The sequence below is a fragment of the Berghia stephanieae genome, chromosome 5, assembly GCF_034508935.2.
Source record: "Berghia stephanieae isolate SIO BIC M18660-M18661 chromosome 5, UCSD_Bste_1.3, whole genome shotgun sequence".
Classification (NCBI taxonomy): Eukaryota; Metazoa; Mollusca; class Gastropoda; order Nudibranchia; family Aeolidiidae; genus Berghia; species Berghia stephanieae.
Genome location: NC_088364.1, coordinates 51051147 through 51058037, shown reverse-complemented (window position 1 = coordinate 51058037; position 6891 = coordinate 51051147).

Sequence of the window (6891 nt, the reverse complement as noted above, 5' to 3'; positions counted from 1 at the left end):
TATAATGTCAGCATTTGAGTGTATTCCTCTTCATTGGATTTTGTGCTTGTGTCCGGATGAGACTTATAGGTGGTCTCAAACTAAGTACTTTGATGGTGTGCTCTTGGAATCTACATCTGATCCCTATTTGTTCCCAGTTCCCCTATGTCTTACTTTTTCTTGGGTGCTTTATTTGTAATTCTAGAACTTTTTACTATCCCATTTTCTTCCTTTTTACTGGTGCTGATATAACCTAAATGTGTTGCAAGCGCCGTAAAACCCTTAAAGACAAAAGACAAACTTGTACATTAATTCTGTGAGAGGACTGTTTTCACACATGCGTCCTGGCCAGAGAAGAAATATACAAATTAACATAATGTTAGTTTTACTATGGTTGTAAGATTTCATGTTACCTGTTCATTTCATACTTTGTACTTTTGTATTTTGAAATGTGATTGAAATGACATTAACAAACTATTGTTATTCAAGATGTTATTGTCCGGCATTTGAGCTTTTAAAGTTTCCGCCTCATCGTTAGTGATGAGGTGAGAATATTAAATAAGAATATGTCAACTTTGTATAGATTTTAAAACCTCTAGAAACAAATACCACATATTTAAGTTATGTATATGAGTTGTTACTATTAGAGACTGGAGTTTTTATAGTAGATGCTACATTAATATTGAAGTGCTGGGATTATTAAATAGGAATGAGTTGACTGCTTTGTTAAGGTGTATGTGACCCAATTGTAACATGTGCGCTGATGAAACAATCCATAATGGTGTGCGTTTTTTGTTTTTTTTACCTCCCATGGTGGGCAGAGAGGTACTTACTGTTTCTTCTATTCATCGTTATCTGTTTTCCAATTGTTTCTGTCTTTGTCTTGGAATGAGATTACTTAGTTTTGTCCTGACTCTGGCCGGAGTCATTGGCTGGGATAGAAACAGTTGAATGTAAAAGTTATAGTTTTGGGAAATGAGATTATTTTCCTTGTAAATAATCTCTCTGTTATGTACTGTAATTTTTTTTTATTGTAAATATTTGAGTGTATTCCTCTTAGAGGATTCTTGTGCTTGTGTCTGGATGGGACTTTAGGTGATCTCAAACTTAGTACACTGATGTATGCTCTTGGAATCTACATCTGTTCCCTATTTTAAACGGTCCCCTTTTATCTTACTTTTTCTTATGTCCTTTTAATTGTAAACATAGAATGCTTTTACTGTCCAATTTTCTTCCTGGCGCTGATATGACCTAAATGTGTCGCAAGCGCTGTGTTCTTGGAATCTACATCTGTTCCCCATTTGAACCAATTCCCCTTTGTCTTACTTTTTGTTTGGTGAAATTTTAATTCTAGAACTTTTTGACTATCCAATTTTCTTCCTTTTTACCGGCGCCCTATGACCTAATTTCGTTGCAAGCGCCGTTCAGCTCTTAGAAACAAACAAACAGTTACTCTACAACGAGACCATTTGATTTCATCCAGGCCCTACCAGTAGAATTTTTCTGATAGGAGACATGGATTTATTGTTCCATAAGATATGTATTTCCCTGTTTTGATGTCGCGGTGGGACCTGCAGTGGAGGATAATTAATATTAAGCTGGGTCAGCAGTATGGACTTTGCTTCGTACCTACCTGAAAGGTACCAAATTTGAATACCTGCTCTGCGCTGTGTAGCCTTCAGCAGGTCACATTGCCCTAGCTCAGTTTACGGTTCTGCACTGCGGCTGACGCCTGGGTTATTCGTCTTCCCTTGGAAGAGACTCGAGAGACAGATTTCCCCAATGGGATGAATAAAGGGAATATTATTTTTTATTTATTTTTGTTTTAAAAAATAGATTCATATACATTGAATGCATTGTAAGTCACATTCATTGTCATATCTAGTATCTTCATCATCATTAACATCCTTTGCAAATGCTATTATGATCAACATTTTTATACTGTACTTGATTTATCCTCGACAGACATATCAATTATAACTTGGTTGTTAGTATTCCCAGATTGTTTTGTTATCATATTATGATGAAAAAGCATAGTCAACAATATTGTCATTTATTATTCTCATATTATAATGAAAATTATAGTCAACAATATTGTCATTAAAATACTTATATTATACATTTCCTAACTATTTTGTCCTTGTTTATATCGATTTATATTTCACGCGTTGCTTTTGTTGTTTTATTTATCATTCCATGGTGGGCAAGGAGGTCACTTTGTCTTCTGTTCTCCTGTATGTCCAAATATTTGAATGAGATTACTTGATTTTGCCCCGGCCCTACCCAGGGTCATTGGATGAGAGAGAAACAGTCAAATGTATAGTATTAGTTTAATAGATGGTGTTTTTTTCCCTTGTAAATCATGTTTCTGTTGTGTACTGCTAATTGTATTGTTTTTGTTTTAAACATGTTCTGTAAACATTGGAGTGTGTATTCCTCTTAGTGGGATCCTGCGTTTGTGTCTGGATGAGACTTTTAGGTCGAATTCAAAGCATGTGTCCTAGTTTATTGCTGTCTGGAAAACACTGCCCCTCCCTACCTAACAAACTCCTATTCGACAACAAATCTTTGCATTCCTCCAATGACCTCACCCACTGGGTGGGGATATGACCGCCCATAGTGGACAGGGAGGTACATGCTGTGTCTTCTATACCCCTATAGATAGTATGCGCTTGGCTAAGGAGCTCACAACATTGCCATCCGAAAGTATGACAGACCAACGCACACAACTCTGTGTAACCATGAACTTTTATAGTCTGGATAATACAGTTTAGTGAGAATTACTTATAAACGTGGATGGCAAAAAGCAATAAGTGACGTCAACTTCGAACTCTCTATACATGTTTTCCAATTGCTTTTTGTCTTTGTCTTGGAATGAGATTACTTAGTTTTGTCCTCAACCTGGCCGGAGTCTTTGACTGAGAGGAAAACAGTCTAATGTATAGTTTTGGGAGATGATATTATTAAAATTGTAAATCATCTCTCTGTTATGTACTGTTGTTGTTTTTATTTTTAACATTTGATTTGTAAACATTTGAGTGTATTCCTCTTAGTGGAATCTTGTGCTGGTGTTTGGGTGAGACTTTTAGGTGAACTCAAACTAAGTACACTGAAAGTGTGCTCTTGGAATCTACTTCTGTTCCCTATTTGAACCATTCCCATTTGTTTGCAGAGAAACAAAAGCTATTACGAATTTTAATAAACTACTGTATTGTGGAAATTAACATAGATATAGACAAATCTTTTGAACCATCAACTGTCAAAATCTGTCTGGTAATAAAGTCCAAGTTACATGGGGCATCAGACTTATTGTGCGGAAATCACTGCAAGTTGTCGCCTTTGGTTTTTTCGGTAGCGTGATGTAAACCGATTTGGCAAGTTCGTCTGGAATATAGCCTGTATTGTAAATACTATTAAAGAGATCTGTTAGTTTCACAATTGAGAATTCTTTCAAAATTTTTAGCATTTCTGTTACAATGCCATCTTCACCCTCAGCCTTGCCATCTTTCATATTTTTCAATGCATTTTCTATCTCACATGTGAGTATTGGAGGACCGTCAGTGTTGCTTGGCAAAGGTATTTGGGGGCCTGTCATCATCAAATAACTCGCCAATGTATTGACCCCATCTTTCCTTTATATCCTCTTTCTCAAATAATATTTTACCATTCTTGTCTTTAATACAGTTATTGTTCTGGTGTCATCCATTGCTTTCTTGTTCTTTTCTCCTTTTTTGGAATATCCTTATTACCGAATTTTATGCTGTCTTTGAATATGTTCCATTTTATATCAATTTCTTCAATTTCATTTGCTTGTGAGAATTGTTCTTGTGATTCAATAAGTAGTTCATCATATCTGTTCGAAACAGAGACATTATATTTCTCCTGCAATTCTGATGACCATTTTAGACGATCGATGTCCAATTTTTCTAATATCTTTGGTTTTTCAATTTTCTTTAGCTTTAACGTTAGCTTTGCAATATGTGGGTAATGGTCAGAATTGATATCAGCTACCGGGTATGTTTGGCATGATTTTACACTGTTGCGAAACCTTTTCCTGATCATAATGTGATCTATTTGGTTTCTACACCAGTCCCCTGGGCTTTTCCATGTGTATAATTTTCTCTTTGGTTTCTGGAAAAAGGTGTTGGTAACAATCAGCTCATTTTCAATGCAGAATTGAACTAGTCTGTCTCCACGCTCATTTCTAACCCCCAAGTCCATATTGGCCAACCAAGTCACTCTCCTTCCCTTTCCCAATTTTAGCATTTAGGTCACCCATGACAATTAACACATCCGTTGATTTTACGTGTTTCAACATACTTTGTAATTCTTCGTAGTATATTTCAATGTCCTCATCCGAATAATCACTTGTGGGTGCATATGTCTGGATGATTGACATGTCAAAAGGTCTGGCTCTCAATTTTATCATCATGTTTCTGGAACTTACAGCATATATACCTATAATATATTTGAAAATGTTAGATTTCACCAGCACACCCACACCATGTTGATGTTCACTACCTCCAGAATAAATAAATGTGTGAGTGTCTCTTTTTACAGTACCCTCTTCTGTCCATCTGTGCTCAGACACTCCTAGGATGTCCACCTTCATCTCATCCGTCTCCTTAATCAAGTTGTCCAGTTTACCTAGTGTATATAATGTCCGGACATTCCATGTTCCAATGCGTAGACATTTCCCTGCATATTTCATACATACATTATCGGACTCCAATCCTCCCGCAGGCTTTAGATTGACATCGTCATCCTCGTTTGTACTACTCCCTGAAGAGATTGTCTCTTCCCTGTTAATATTTACAACAGGTATCACACCCGCAGGGGGCTCAGGGGTACCTGTATAACTTCTATAAACTTTACGTGGCATGATTCATTTCAATACAATGGGATAATACATAGTAGGGCCCTAATCCTAAATTATTATTGAAGATCATCCTAGAAAGAATCAGGGCTACCATCGATAATGAAGTTGGCGATGAACAGTTTGGCTTTAGAAAAAATATGGGACAAGAGAAGCAATTTTCTGTTTAAATAATATCACACAAAAATACCTTGATCATCAAAAAGAAATCTATGCATGCTTTATCGATTACGCAAAAGCATTTGATAGGGTACAGCATGGAGAATTAATGACATGTCTGGAAAAGGCAGGCATTGATGGCAAAAATATACGGCTAATCACAAATCTATATTGGCATCAAAAAGCAGCCATCAGGATTCAGGGCGATCTGTCACCTTTCACGCCAATTAAAAGAGGAGTTCGTCAAGGATGTATCCTCTCTCCATATCTATTTAACCTGTACACAGAGTTTATCTTCCGTAAAACCGAGCACATTTCAGGTATTGTTATTAGAGGTAGGAGGATAAATAATCTGAGATATGCAGATGATACAGTATTGTTGGCATCGAACAAGACAAATCTACAGATCCTTGCAAATCAAGTAAACCTGAACAGTACAGCAAAGGGTCTAGAGATGAATGTTCAAAAGACGAAGGTAATGGTCATGTAAAAGAAGCCTGAAAAAATCGCAAAAGTCCAAATTAATAATCAAAACATCGAACAAGTAGATTCTTTTAAATATCTTGGACAGACAATGACCAACAACGGAATGAATGAGCTGGAAGTGAAAAACAGGATTGCTATAGCTAAGTCGAGGTTCAGCCAACTGAATAACATTTTAACTTCGCAACAAACGCAGATGAAAACGAGAATAAGAATACTCAAATGTTATGTCCACTCAGCACTTCTCTACGGCTCAGAAACATGGACCTTGAACAAACAAATAGAGAAAAGAATTGAGGCCTTTGAAATGTGGACTTTCCGTCACCTTGGAAAAATCAGTTGGAATGAAAAGAAAAGAAATCAAGAAGTCTGTGACATCCTTGATATCAGACCGACCCTAATGACAGTAATAAAAACAAGAAAACTAAGGTATTTTGGACACCTAAGACGCCATCAAACTGTCAACAAGGACATTCTTGAGGGTAGAGTTGAGGGGAAAAGAGGAAGAGGCAGGCCAGCAAGAACTTGGATAGATGATGTGAGGACATGGACAGGATTGTCGGCAGCCGAATGCAGTCAGCAAGCCGTCAACAGGGAAGATTGGCGTGTCATTTCAAGTCGACCTCAACCCATGAGATGACACTGGAAGAAGAAGAAGAATACAGTTAATGATTAATGAGCTTTTATATAGCATAATATCCACTAAACGTGCTCAAAGTGCTTTACAAGAGGTCCCTGGCCAACAGCAATACTTAACATGTAGGACAGGACATGATGCCTGATAGGCGATATTATCATTTTTTCGGACAAAGACAACGCTGTTTACAGCCAGGTATTCATTTTACACCTAAGTACGGTGAGAGAATGTGAGTAAAGAGTCTTTTCCAAGGACTCAACTATGCGCCAAGCGAGGCTCGAACTCAGGACCTTCCAATCCGAAAGCGAGTGTCATACCACTCGACCACATAGTCCTTTTAATTGTATGTAGTATGTAGGCAGGTGCACATAAATCTGGCAACAGGGCAGCCAGATTGTGGTTCCCAATGTCAAATGACCCATCATTTGGGGAAACCTTCATTATGGCCCAGCAGAGTTTCTAAATCATTTGAATCTTCTTGTGATAGAATTACTCGCAAGTTACTCGTTTATCAATCTGTACAACATAGTTTTATAATTTTTAGATTTGCCAGTATTTCTGTGCCCGTTGACAAAAATTCAACATGGGCTTTAGCGAACAATTTTGGCCCCCAATCCCATTTTTTAATAAATAAAGAATAGATTATCATTATCATTATTCATGTAGACTGGAGCATTTGTACCCTTCTATATTTATACACCAGATGGGGGTCTTCAATCTTTCTTGTGTGGTGGGTTGAATTCCACTAATGGAGGGG